Raw genomic sequence first — 13478 nt, forward strand, 5'->3', positions numbered from 1 at the left:
AGTAAGAATCTAAAAACCTATGGATTTCTATGTCTTCGAAAGAAAATCAAGCGTGTGTACAGCGGCATAAACGCAGCAGTGATAGGATTGGTGAGGTTCGGTGAGCAAATGCTGACCCTTTGAAGTCATATTGCATGGTACCCATTCCATGGGATTCAACTCTCCAAGTTTAAGGGATTCTTCCTTCAGCTAAAACATGCATGTGGAACCCAGAGTATGATCCACCATGCGTTCGGGAAACGTGTTCAAATGTGTCTCAGTTTTCGTCCCCTGGTACTCGGGTGCAACATTCCGGACGCTTTACTAACACTCTCCCTACTTGGAGAGTCAGTGCCTTTAACCTCCTGTTTGGCCCAGTTTGCAATTTCTGCGGAAAATGAACAGGAATAGGGAGAACCAATGAGAGACTAGCTGGAGGTGTCTGGACGGGCAAATTTAATTCTCATTTCCCACCAGGAAGAGGAATTAACCAAAGGCTCAGCGTGCCATGCCGGAACCACACTAGGGCCTGAATCAATCCTGCGGTGTTGCGGTCAGCTCACAAGAAAGCGAGTTGAAGAAAGGAGCTCAGGGGCACTGTAATTCACAAACCTGCAGAGTTATAAATGACAGCTATTGTCCAAAAATATATTGAAGTAAGGCTGCCCAGAGGACTTGAAAGCGGGCAGAATTGCACGAAACCGATTTCAGCAGGTAGACTGGAATTGCATTTAAAGCATAGGAAAAGAGGGAGACCGTCCACAATGATGCACTTGGCGAAAAAGGGCGTATGCATTTGTCCTGAATATATTCAGGAAAAAAAGCATACGCCCTTTTTGGCCAACCAAGCAAGCTTGCAAAGGAAATCTGCACTACAATGAAGTCACACATCCAACTGGTCAAAAGGGCGATCTGAAAAAAGTGTAAAATCCAGAAAGGCAGGACAGGCCATGGAGAACTGGGAGCCTTGTTATGCTGATGGGCGGGATGTAAATTGCCAACAGCCACTCTGGAGAAGTGTATGGTGTTTCCTGAAACATCTAAAAAACAAAGCAACAGAGCCTAGGGCACTTCCACTTATGGTCCTATAGCTTAGGGAAATTAAAATCAAAAAGACACAGCCACCCCAAAGTTTGGGATGGCTCTGTTTACAAGAACCTCGTTTACGGTACAAGTTTAATATTGCAGAAAGCGAAAAATGGATAAAGAAATTGTGGTACTTACGTACAATGCAATATCACTTAGCAATGAAATCTATGTCATCAGGCCCATAGCAGCATAACGAGTGGATACAGGTACGATGATTCTAAGTGAAATAAGTCACACAGAAAAAGAAACATCATAAGATATCACTACTACACGGAATGTAAACTTGGCCACACAGGAACTGAATTACAAAAGAGAACAGGGTCTCAAATGTAGAAAACCAACTTATGCTTGCTTAAGGGGAAAGGTGAGTTGGGCTGCTGCATAAAACCAGAGATTGAAATTAGCACAGATACCGTTCCATAAGCCAAATATGTAATAGACAAGAGCTACTCCTTGCTCAACGAAGTGGACTCAACACCCAATATTAAACGCCTAAGAATATACCTGACTAGTAAGAATCTTAAAACCTATGGATTTATATGTCTCTGAAAGAGAATCAAGCGTGTGTACAGCGGCATAAATGCAGCAGTGATAGGATTGGTGAGGTTCGGTGAGCAAATGCAGACCCTTTGAAGTCATATTGCATATTACCCATTCCATGGGTCTCAACTCTCCAGGTTTAAGGGAGTCTTCCTTCAGCTAAAACATGCATGTGAAACCCAGAGTATGATCCACCGTGTGATCAGGAAACGTGTTCAAATGTGTCTCAGTTTTCATCCCCTGGTACTCGGGTGCAAAATTCCAGATGCTTTACTAACACTCTCCACACTTGGAGAGTCAGTGCCTTTAACCTCCTGTTTGGCCCAGTTTGCAATTTCTGCGGAAAATGAACAGGAATAGGGAGAACACATGGGAGACTAGCTGGAGGTGTCTGGACGGGTAAATTTAACTCTCATTTCCCACCCGGAAGAGGAATTAACCAAAGGCTCAGTGTGCCATGCCGGAACCACACTAGGGCCTGAAGCAATCCTGCAGTGTTGCGGCCAGCTCACAAGAAAGCGAGTTGAAGAAAGGAGCTCAGGGGCACTGTCATTCACAAACCTGCAGAGTTATATATAACAGCTATCGTCCAAAAATATTTTGAAGTAAGCCTGCCAAGAGAACTTGAAAGTGGGGCAGAATTGCAGGAAACCGATTTCAGGAGGTAGACTGGAATTGCATGTAAAGCATAGGAAAAGAGACAGAAAGTCCACAATGATGCAATTGGTCAAAAAGGGCGTATGCGTTTTTTCCTGAATATATTCAGGAAAAAACGCATACGCCCTTTTTGGCCAACCAAGCAAGCTTGCAAAGGAAATCTGCACTACAATGAAGTCTCACTGCCCCCCGGTCAAAAGGGCCATCTGAAAAACGTGTAAAATCCAGAAAGGCAGGACAGGCCATGGAGAACTGGGAGCCTTGTTATGCTGATGGGCAGGATGTAAATTGCCAACAGCCACTCTGGAGAAGTGTATGGTGTTTCCTGAAACATGCAAAAAACAAAGCAACAGAGCCTAGGGCACTTCCACTTATGGTCCTATAGCTTAGGGAAATTAAAATCAAAAAGACACAGCCACCCCAAAGTTTTGGACGGCTCTGTTTACAAGAACCTCGTTTACGGTACAAGTTCAATATCACAGAAAGCGAAAAATGGATAAAGAAGTTGTGGTACTCACGTACAATGCAATATCACTCAGCAATGAAATCTATGTCATCAGGCCCGTAGCAGCATAATGAGTGGATTGAGGTACGATGATTCTAAGTGAAATAACTTACACAGAAAAAGAAACATCATAAGATATCACGAATCCACGGAATGTAAACTTGGCTACACAGGAACTGAATTACAAAACAGAAGAGGGTCTCAAATGTTGAAAACCAACTTATGCTTGCTTAAGGGGAAAGGTGAGTTGGGGTGCTGCATAAAAGTAGAGATTGAAATTAGCACAGATACCGTTCCATAAGCCAAATATATAATAGACAAGAGCTACTCCTTGCTCAACGAAGTGGACTCAACACCCCATATTAAACGCCTAAGAATATACCTGACTAGTAAGAATCTTAAAACCTATGGATTTATATGTCTCCGAAAGAGAATCAAGCGTGTGTACAGTGGCATAAACGCAGCAGTGATAGGATTGGTGAGGTTCGGTGCACAAATGCATACCCTTTGAAGTCATATTGCATATTACCCATTCCATGGGTCTCAACTCTCCAGGTTTAAGGGATTCTTCCTTCAGCTAAAACATGCATGTGGAACCCAGAGTATGATCCACCGTGTGATCGGGAAATGTGTTCAAATGTGTCTCAGTTTTCGTCCCCTGGTACTTGGGTGCAACATTACAGACACTTTACTAACACTCTCCCCACTTGGAGAGCCAATGCCTTTAACCTCCTGTTTGGCCCAGTTTGCAATTTCTGTGAAAAATGAACAGGAATAGGGAGAACCAATGAGAGACCAGCTGGAGGTGTCTGGACGGGCAAATTTAACTCTCATTTCCCACCAGGAAGAGGAATTAACCAAAGGCTCAGCATGCCATGCCGGAACCACACTAGGGCCTGAAGCAATCTCGTGGTGTTGCGGCCAGCTCACAAGAAAGCGAGTTGAAGAAAGGAGCTCAGGGGCACTGTAATTCACAAAACTGCAGAGTTATAACTGACAGCTATCGTCCAAAAATATACTGAAGTAAGGCTGCCAAGAGGACTTGAAAGCGGGGCAGAATTGCAGGAAACCGATTTCAGGAGGTAGACTGGAATTGCATGTAAAGCATAGGAAAAGAAGCAGAACGTCCACAATGATGCACTTGGCAAAAAAGGGTGTATGCGTTTATTCCTGAATATATTCACGAAAAAAGGCAAACGCACTTTTTGGCCAACAAAGCAAGCTTGCAAAGGAAATCTGCACTACAATGAAGTCTCACCTCCCCCTGGTCAAAAGGGCCATCTGAAAAAAGTGTAAAATCCAGAAAGGCAGGACAGGCCATGGAGAACAGGGAGCCTTGTTATGCTGATGGGCGGGATGTAAATTGCCAAAGCCACTCTGGAGAAGTGTATGGTGTTTCCTGAAACATCTAAAAAACAAAGCAACAGAGCCTAGGGCACTTCCACTTATGGTCCTATAGCTTAGGGAAATTAAAATCAAAAAGGCACAGCCACCCCAAAGTTTGGGACGGCTCTGTTTACAAGAAGCTCGTTTACGGTACAAGTTCAATATCACAGAAAGCGAAAAATGGATAAAGAAGTTGTGGTACTTACGTACAATGCAATATCACTCAGCAATGAAATCTATGTCATCAGGCCCGTGGCAGCATAATGAGTGGATTCAGGTACGTTGATTCTAAGCGAAATAAGTCACACAGAAAAAGAAACATCATAAGATATCACTAATACACGGAATGTAAACTTGGCTACACAGGAACTGAATTACAAAACAGAACAGGGTCTCAAATGTAGAAAACCAACTTATGCTTGCTAAAGGGGAAAGGTGAGATGGGGTGCTGCATAAAACCAGAGATTGAAATTAGCACAGATACTATTCCATAAGCCAAATATGTAATAGAAAAGAGCTACTCCTTGCTGAACGAAGTAGACTGAACACCCCATATTAAAGGCCTAAGAATAAACCTGACTAGTAAGAATCTTAAAACCTATGGATTTATATGTCTCTGAAAGAAAATCAAGCGTGTGTACAACGGCATAAACGCAGCAGTGATAGGACTGGTGAGGTTCGGTGAGCAAATGCAGACCCTTTGAACTCACATTGCATATTACCCATTCCATGGGTCTCAACTCTCCTTGTTTAAGCGATTCTTCCTTCAGCTAAAACATGCGTGTGGAACCCAGAGTATGATCCACCATGTGATCGGGAAACGTGTTCAAATGTGTCTCAGTTTTTGTCCCCTGGTACTCGGGTGTAACATTCCAGATGCTTTACTAACACTCTCCCCATTTGGAGAGTCAGTGCCTTTAATCTCCTGTTTGGCCCAGTTTGCCATTTCTGCGGAAAATGAACAGGAATAGGGAGAACCCATGAGGGACTAGCTGGAGGTGTCTGGACGGGCCAATTTAACTCTCATTTCCCACCAGGAATAGGAATTAACCAAAGGCTCAGCATGCCATGCCGGAACCACACTAGGGCCTGAAGCAATCTCGCGGTGTTGCGGCCAGCTCACAAGAAAGCGAGTTGAAGAAAGGAGCTCAGGGGCACTGTAATTCACAAACTGCAGAGTTATAACTGACAGCTATCGTCCAAAAATATACTGAAGTAAGGCTGCCAAGAGGACTTGAAAGCGGGGCAGAATTGCAGGAAACCGATTTCAGGAGGTAGACTGGAATTGCATGTAAAGCATAGGAAAAGAAGCAGAACGTCCACAATGATGCACTTGGCGAAAAAGTGTGTATGCGTTTATTCCTGAATATATTCACGAAAAAAGGCAAATGCACTTTTTGGCCAACCAAGCAAGCTTGCAAAGGAAATCTGCACTACAATGAAGTCTCACCTCCCCCTGGTCAAAAGGGCCATCTGAAAAAAGTGTAAAATCCAGAAAGGCAGGACAGGCCATGGAGAACTGGAAGCCTTGTTATGCTGATGGGCGGGATGTAAATTGCCAACAGCCACTCTGTACAAGTGTATGGTGTTTCCTGAAACATCTAAAAAACAAAGCAACAGAGCCTAGGGCAATTCCACTTATGGTCCTATAGCTTAGGGAAATTAAAATCAAAAAGACACAGCCACCCCAAGTTTGGGACGACTCTGTTTACAAGAACCTCGTTTACGGTACAAGTTCAATATCACAGAAAGCGAAAAATGGATAAAGAAGTTGTGGTACTTACGTACAATGCAATATCACTCAGCAATGAAATCTATGTCATCTGCCCGGTAGCAGCATAATGAGTGGATTCAGGTACGATGATTCTAAGTGAAATAAGTCACACAGAAAAAGAAACATCATAAGATATCACTAATACACGTAATGTAAACTTGGTTACACAGGAACTGAATTACAAAACAGAACAGGGTCTCAAATGTAGAACACCAACTTATGCTTGCTTAAGGGGAAAGGTGAGTTGGGGTGCTGCATAAAACCAGAGATTGAAATTAGCACAGATACCATTCCATAAGCCAAATATGTAATAGACAAGAGCTACTCCTTGCTCAACGAAGTGGACTCAACACCCCATATTAAACGCCTAAGAATATACCTGACTAGTAAGAATCTTAAAACCTATGTATTTATATGTCTCCGAAAGAGAATCAAGCGTGTGTACAGCGGCATAAACGCAGCAGTGATAGGATTGGTGAGGTTCGGTGAGCAAATGCAGATCCTTTGAAGTCATATTGCATGGTACCCATTCCATGGGTCTCAACTCTCCAGGTTTAAGGGATTCTTCCTTCAGCTAAAACATGCATGTGGAACCCGGAGTATGATCCACCGTGTGATCAGGAAACGTGTTCAAATGTGTCTCAATTTTCATCCCCTGGTACTGGGGTGCAACATTCCAGACGCTTTACTAACACTCTCCCCACTTGGAGACTCAGTGCCTTTAAACTCCTGTTTGGCCCAGTTTCCAATTTCTGCGGAATGAACAGGAATAGGGAGAACCAATGAGAGACTAGCTGGAGCTGTTTGGCCGGGCAAATTTAACTCTCATTTTCCACCAGGAAGAGGAATTAACCAAAGGCTCAGCGTGCCAGGCCGGAACCACACTAGGGCCTGAAGCAATCCTGCGGTGTTGCGGCCAGCTCACAAGAAAGCGAGTTGAAGAAAGGAGCTCAGGAGCACTCTAATTCACAAAACTGCACAGTTATAAATGACAGCTATAGTCAAAAAACATATTGCAGTAAGGCTGCCAAGAGGACTTGAAAGCGGGACAGAATTGCAGGAAACCGATTTCAGGAGGTAGACTGGAATTGCATGTAAAGCATAGGAAAAGAGGCAGAACGTCCACAATGATGCACTTGGCCAAAAAGGGCGTAAGCGTTTTTTCCTCAATATATTAAGGAAAAAACGCATACGCACTTTTTGGCCAACCAAGCAAGCTTGCAAAGGAAATCTGCACTACAATGAAGTATCACTGCCCCCTGGTCAAAAGGGCCATCTGAAAAAAGTGAAAATCCAGAAAGGCAGGACAGGCCATGGAGAACTGGGAGCCTTGTTATGCTGATGGGCGGGATGTAAATTGCCAACAGCCACTCTGGAGAAGTGTATGGTGTTTCCTGAAACATCTAAAAAACAAAGCAACAGAGCCTAGGGCACTTCCACTTATGGTCCTATAGCTTAGGGAAATTAAAATCAAAAAGAAACAGCCACCCCAAAGTTTGGGACGGCTCTGTTAACAAGAACCTCGTTTACAGTACAAGTTCAATATCGCAAAAAGTGAAAAATGAATAAAGAAGTTGTGGTACTTACGTACAATGCAATATCACTCAGCAATGAAATCTATGTCATCAGGCCCGTGGCAGCGTAATGAGTGGATTCTGGTACGTTGATTCTAAGCGAAATAAGTCACACAGAAAAAGACACATCATAAGATATCACTAATACACGGAATGTAAACTTGGCTACACAGGAACTAAATTACAAAACAGAACAGGGTCTCAAATGTAGAAAACCAACTTATGCTTGCTAAAGGGGAAAGGTGAGTTGGGGTGCTGCATAAAACCAGTGATTGAAATTAGCACAGATACTATTCCATAAGCCAAATATGTAATAGAAAAGAGCTACTCCTTGCTGAACGAAGTGGACTGAACACCCCATATTAAAGGCCTAAGAATACACCTGACTAGTAAGAATCTTGAAACCTATGGATTTATATGTCTCCGAAAGAAAATCAAGCGTGTGTACAACGGCATAAACGCAGCAGTGATAGGATTGGTGAGGTTCGGTGAGCAAATGCAGACCCTTTGAACTCACATTGCATATTACCCATTCCATGGGTCTCAACTCTCCTTGTTTAAGCGATTCTTCCTTCAGCTAAAACATGCGTGTGGAACCCAGAGTATGATCCACCATGTGATCGGGAAACGTGTTCAAATGTGTCTCAGTTTTTGTCCCCTGGCACTCGGGTGCAACATTCCAGATGCTTTACTAACACTCTCCCCATTTGGAGAGTCAGTGCCTTTAATCTCCTGTTTTGCCCAGTTTGCAATTTCTGCGGAAAATGAACAGGAATAGGGAGAACCCATGAGGGACTAGCTGGAGGTGTCTGGACGGGCAAATTTAACTCTCATTTCCCACCAGGAAGAGGAATTAACCACAGGCTCAGCATGCCATGCCGGAACCACACTACGCCTGAAGCAATCTCGCGGTGCTGCGGCCAGCTCACAAGAAAGCGAGTTGAAGAAAGGAGCTCAGGGGCACTGTAATTCACAAAACTGCAGAATTATAACTGACAGCTATCGTCCAATAATATACTGAAGTAAGGCTGCCAAGAGGACTTGAAAGCGGGGCAGAATTGCAGGAAACCGATTTCAGGAGGTAGACTGGAATTGCATGTAAAGCATAGGAAAAGAAGCAGAACGTCCACAATGATGCACTTGGGGAAAAAGGGTGTATCCGTTTATTCCTGAATATATTCACGAAAAAAGGCAAACGCACTTTTTGGCCAACCAAGCAAGCTTGCAAAGGAAATCTGCACTACAATGAAGTCTCACCTCCCCCTGGTCAAAAGGGCCATGTGAAAAAAGTGTAAAATCCAGAAAGGCAGGACAGGCCATGGAGAACTGGGAGCCTTGTTATGCTGATGGGCGGGATGTAAATTGCCACAGCCACTCTGGAGAAGTGTATGGTGTTTCCTGAAACATCTAAAAAACAAAGCAACAGAGCCTAGGGCACTTCCACTTATGGTCCTATAGCTTAGGGAAATTAAAATCAAAAAGGCACAGCCACCCCAAAGTTTGGGACGGCTCTGTTTACAAGAACCTCGTTTACGGTACAAGTTCAATATCACAGAAAGCGAAAAATGGATAAAGAAGTTGTGGTACTTACGTACAATGCAATATCACTCAGCAATGAAATCTATGTCATCAGGCCCGTGGCAGCATAATGAGTGGATTCAGGTACGTTGATTCTAAGCGAAATAAGTCACACAGAAAAAGAAACATCATAAGATATCACTAATACACGGAATGTAAACTTGGCTACACAGGAACTGAATTACAAAACAGAACAGGGTCTCAAATGTAGAAAACCAACTTATGCTTGCTAAAGGGGAAAGGTGAGTTGGGGTGCTGCATAAAACCAGAGATTGAAATTAGCACAGATACTATTCCATAAGCCAAATATGTAATAGAAAAGAGCTACTCCTTGCTGAATGAAGCGGACTGAACACCCCATATTAAAGGCCTAAGAATACACCTGACTAGTAAGAATCTTAAAACCTATGGATTTATATGTCTCCGAAAGGAAATCAATTGTGTGTACAACGGCATAAACGCAGCAGTGATAGGATTGGTGAGGTTAGGTGAGCAAATGCAGACCCTTTGAACTCACATTGCATATTACCCATTCCATGGGTCTCAACTCTCCTTGTTTAAGCGATTCTTCCTTCAGCTAAAACATGCGTGTGGAACCCAGAGTATGATCCACCATGTGATCGGGAAACGTGTTCAAATGTGTCTCAGTTTTAGTCCCCTGGCACTCGGGTGCAACATTCCAGACGCTTTACTAACACTCTTGCCACTTGGAGAGTCAGTGCCTTTAATCTCCTGTTAGGCCCAGTTTGCAATTTCTTCGGAAAATGAACAGGAATAGGGAGAACCAATGAGAGACTAGCTGGAGGTGTCTGCACGGGCAAATTTAACTCTCATTTCCCACAAGGAAGAGGATTTAACCAAAGGCTCAGCGTGCCGTGCCGGAACCACACTAGGGCCTGAAGCAATCCTGCGGTGTTGCGGCCAGCTCACAAGAAAGCGAGTTGAAGAAAGGAACTCAGTGGCACTGTAATTCACAAACCTGCAGAGTTATAAATGACAGCTATGGTCCAAAAATATATTGAAGTAAGGCTGCCAAGAGGACTTGAAGGTGGAGCAGAATTGCAGGAAACCGATTTCAGGAGGTAGACTGGAATTGCATGTAAAGCATAGGAAAAGAGGCAGAACGTCCACAATGATGCACTTGGCCAAAAAGGGCGTATGCGTTTTTTCCTGAATATATTCAGGAAAAAATGCATACGCCCTTTTTGGCCAACCAAGCAAGCTTACAAAGGAAATCTGCACTATAATGAAGTCTCATTGCCCCCCGGTCAAAAGGGCAATCTGAAAAAACTGTAAAATCCAGAAAGGCAGGACAGGCCATGGAGAATTGGGAGCCTTGTTATGCTGATGGCCAGGATGTAAATTGCCAATAGCCACTCTGGAGAAGTGTATGGTGTTTCCTGAAACATCTAAAAAACAAAGCAACAGAGCCTAGGGCACTTCCACTTATGGTCCTATAGCTTAGGGAAATTAAAATCAAAAAGACACAGCTACCCCAAAGTTTGGGATGGCTCTGTTTACAAGAGCCTCGTTTACGGTACAAGTTCAATATCACAGAAAGAGAAAAATGGATAAAGAAGTTGTGGTACTTACGTACAATGCAATATCACTCAGCAATGAAATCTATGTCATCAGGCCCGTAGCAGCATAATGAGTGGATTTAGGTATGATGATTCTAAGTGAAATAAGTCACACAGAAAAAGAAACATCATAAGATATCACTACTACACGGAATGTAAACTTGGCTACACAGGAACTGAATTACAAAACAGAATAGGGTCTCAAATGTAGAACACCAACTTATGCGTACTTAAGGGGAAAGGTGAGTTGGGGTGCTGCATAAAACCAGTGATTGAAATTAGCACAGATACCGTTCCATAAGCCAAATATGTAATAGACAAGAGCTACTCCTTGCTCAACGAAGTGGACTCAACACCCCATATTAAACGCCTAAGAATATACCTGACTAGTAAGAATCTTAAAACCTATGGATTTATATGTCTCCGAAAGAGAATCAAGCGAGTGTACAGTGGCATAAACGCAGCAGTGATAGGATTGGTGAGGTTCGGTGAGCAAATGCAGACCCTTAGAAGTCATATTGCATGGTACCCATTCCATGGGTCTCAACTCTCCAGGTTTAAGGGATTCTTCCTTCAGCTAAAACATGCATGTGGAACCCAGAGTATGATCCACAGTGTGATGGGGAAATGTGTTCAAATGTGTCTCAGTTTTCGTCCCCTGGTACTCGGGTGCAACATTCCAGACGCTTTACTAACACTCTCCCCACTTGGAGAGTCAGTGCCTTTAACCTCCTGTTTGGCCCAGTTTGCAATTTCTGCGGAAAATGAACAGGAATAGGGAGAACTAAAGAGAGACTAGCTGGAGGTGTCTGGACCGGCATATTTAACTCTCATTTCCCACCAGGAAGAAGAATTAACCAAAGGCTCCGCGTGCCGTGTCGGAACCACACTAGGGCCTGAAGCAATCCTGCGGTGGTGTGCCACCTCACAAGAAAGCGTGTTGAAGAAAGGTGCTCAGGGGCACTGTCATTCACAAACCTGCAGTGTTATAAATGACAGCTATCGTGCAAAAATATATTGAAGTAAGGCTGCCAAGAGGACTTGAAAGTGGGGCAGAATTTCAGGAAACCGATTTCAAGAGTTAGACTGGAATTGAATGTAAAGCATAGGAAAAGAGGCAGAACGTCCACAATGATGCACTTGGCCAAAAAGTGTGTATGAGTTTATTCCTGAATATATTCAGGAAAAAACGCATACGCGCTTTTTGGCCAACCAAGCAAACTTGCAAAGGAAATCTGCACTACAATGAAGTCTCACTGCCCCCCGGTCAAAAGGGCCATCTGAAAAAAGTGTAAAATCCAGAAAGGCAGGAGAGGCCATGGAGAACTGGGAGCCTTGTTATGTTGATGGGCGGGATGTAAATTGCCAACAGCCACTCTGGAGAAGCGTATGGTGTTTCCTGAAACATCTAAAAAACAAAGCAACAGAGCCTAGGGCACTTCCACTTATGGTCCTATAGCTTAGGGAAATTAAAATCAAAACGACACAGCCACCCCAAAGTTTGGGACGGCTGTGTTTACAAGAACCTCGTTTGCGGTACAAGTTCAATATCACAGAAAGCGAAAAATGGATAAAGAAGTTGTGGTACTTACGTACAATGCAATATCACTTCGCAATGAAATCTATGTCATCAGGCCCGTAGCAGCATAATGAGTAGATTCAGGTATGATGATTCTAAGTGAAATAAGTCACACAGAAAAAGAAACATCATAAGATATCACTAATACACGGAATGTAAACTTGGCTACACAGGAACTGAATTACAAAACAGAACAGGGTCTCAAATGTAGAAAACCAATTTATGCTTGCTTAAGGGGAAAGGTGAGTTGGGGTGCTGCATAAAACCAGAGATTGAAATTAGCACAGATACCGTTCCATAAGCCAAATATGTAATAGACTAGAGCTACTGCTTGCTCAACGAAGTGGACTCAACACCCCATATTAAACGCCTAAGAATATACCTGACTAGTAAGAATCTGAAAACCTATGGATTTCTATGTCTCCGAAAGAGAATCAAGCATGTGTACAGCGGAATAAACACAGCAGTGATAGGATTGGTGAGGATCGGTGAGCAAATGCAGACCCTTTGAAGTCATATTGCATGGTACCCATTCCATGGGTCTCAACTCTCCAAGTTTAAGGGATTCTTCCTTCAGCTAAAACATGCATGTGGAACCCAGAGTATGATCCACCATGTGATCGGGAAACGTGTTCAAATGTGTCTCAGTTTTCGTCCCCTGGTACTCGAGTGCAACATTCCAGACGCTTTACTAACACTCTCCCCACTTGGAGAGTCAGTGCCTTTAAACTCCTGTTTGGCCCAGTTTGCAATTTCTGCGGAAAATGAACAGGAATAGGGAGAAGCAATGAGAGACTAGCTGGAGGTGTCTGGACGGGCAAATTTAACTCTCATTTCGCACCAGGAAGAGGAATTAACCAAAGACTCAGCGTGCCATGCCGGAACCACACTAGGGCCTGAAGCAATTCTGCGGCGTTGTGGCCAGCTCACAAGAAAGGGAGTTGAAGAAAGGAGCTCAGGGGCACTGTAATTCACAAACTTGCAGAATTATAAATGACAGCTATCGTCCAAAAATATATTGAAGTAAGGCTGCCAAGAGGACTTGAAAGCGGGGCAGAATTGCAGGAAACCGATTTCAGGAGGTAGACTTGAATTGCATGTAAAGCATAGGAAAAGAGGCAGAACGTCCACAATGATGCACTTGGTAAAAAAGGGCGTATGCGTTTATTCCTGAATATATTCAGGAAAAAACGCATACGCCCTTTTTGGCCAACCAAGCAAGCTTGCAAAGGAAATC

The sequence above is a fragment of the Orcinus orca genome, chromosome 4 (assembly GCF_937001465.1).
Source record: "Orcinus orca chromosome 4, mOrcOrc1.1, whole genome shotgun sequence".
In the NCBI taxonomy this organism is placed as follows: Eukaryota; Metazoa; Chordata; class Mammalia; order Artiodactyla; family Delphinidae; genus Orcinus; species Orcinus orca.